General features: G+C 64.4%; 1 long non-coding RNA gene across 1 annotated transcript in view; it reads left to right on the top strand.

Moving 5' to 3' along the window:
* Positions 1-745, top strand: part of LOC106727071 — a 16,214-nt gene that overhangs the window by 12,208 nt on the left and 3,261 nt on the right. The gene's annotated exons all lie outside the window — the stretch shown is intronic.

The following is a 745-nucleotide window of genomic DNA, read 5'->3' as shown; positions in this document are numbered from 1 at the left end:
GGGGCGTGGGCTGCAGGCAGGCGGCCCCGCAGGGCGAGTGGGGCACAGGCAGGGCGTGGTCCCAGGAAGCAGGGAAGGGACCCCTTTGACAAGGAGGATGGTGCCAAGCAAGTGACACCTGTGTTCTCCCAGCAGCTCTGAGGCCGTGCCACCCCCGCCCGCTTTGTGGACAGGAACCCAGGCTCTCAGGGCCCTGGCCGGTTGGGCTCCGTGGGCAGAGCATCGGCCCTCACACCAAAGGGTCGCTGGTTCGATTCCCGGTCAAGGGCATCCACCTCGGTTGCAGGTTCGATCCCTCGCCCCGGTTGGGGCTCCTGCAGGAGGCAACCAATTGATGTGTCTCTCTCATGTCCGTGTTTCTCTCCTTCCCGCCTCCCTTCCACAAATCAAAGGAAAAAATATCCTCAGGTGAGGATTAAAAAAATATCAGTATGACGTTTCCACCACCACCACCTCCCACCTACCCCCACCTCCCCACCTCCCCACCTCGAGGGGACCTCTGGCGGCGGCGGCTGCATTTGTGGGGCAGGTTTAAGGGCCACCCTGGGGGCCGCTGGTCTGCTCCCCCAGGACTGACGAGGGTGTGGAAAAGTGGGGGGCCCCTGGGAGCGCAGCCCTGTGTCCCAGAGGCAAGCAAGTGACACACCAGGGGGTCCTGGGATGAGAAGGGTCCCCTCGCCACTGCCACCCTCGCCCTGTTCCTGCCTCATGTCCTGTCCACAGGGCCGGGCGGGGCCCAGGCACA

The sequence above is a fragment of the Myotis brandtii genome, unplaced genomic scaffold, assembly GCF_000412655.1.
Source record: "Myotis brandtii unplaced genomic scaffold, ASM41265v1 scaffold357, whole genome shotgun sequence".
NCBI classification, from domain to species: Eukaryota; Metazoa; Chordata; class Mammalia; order Chiroptera; family Vespertilionidae; genus Myotis; species Myotis brandtii.
Note: the sequence above shows the minus strand (reverse complement) of the source record. Positions and strands in the feature narration are given on the sequence as shown.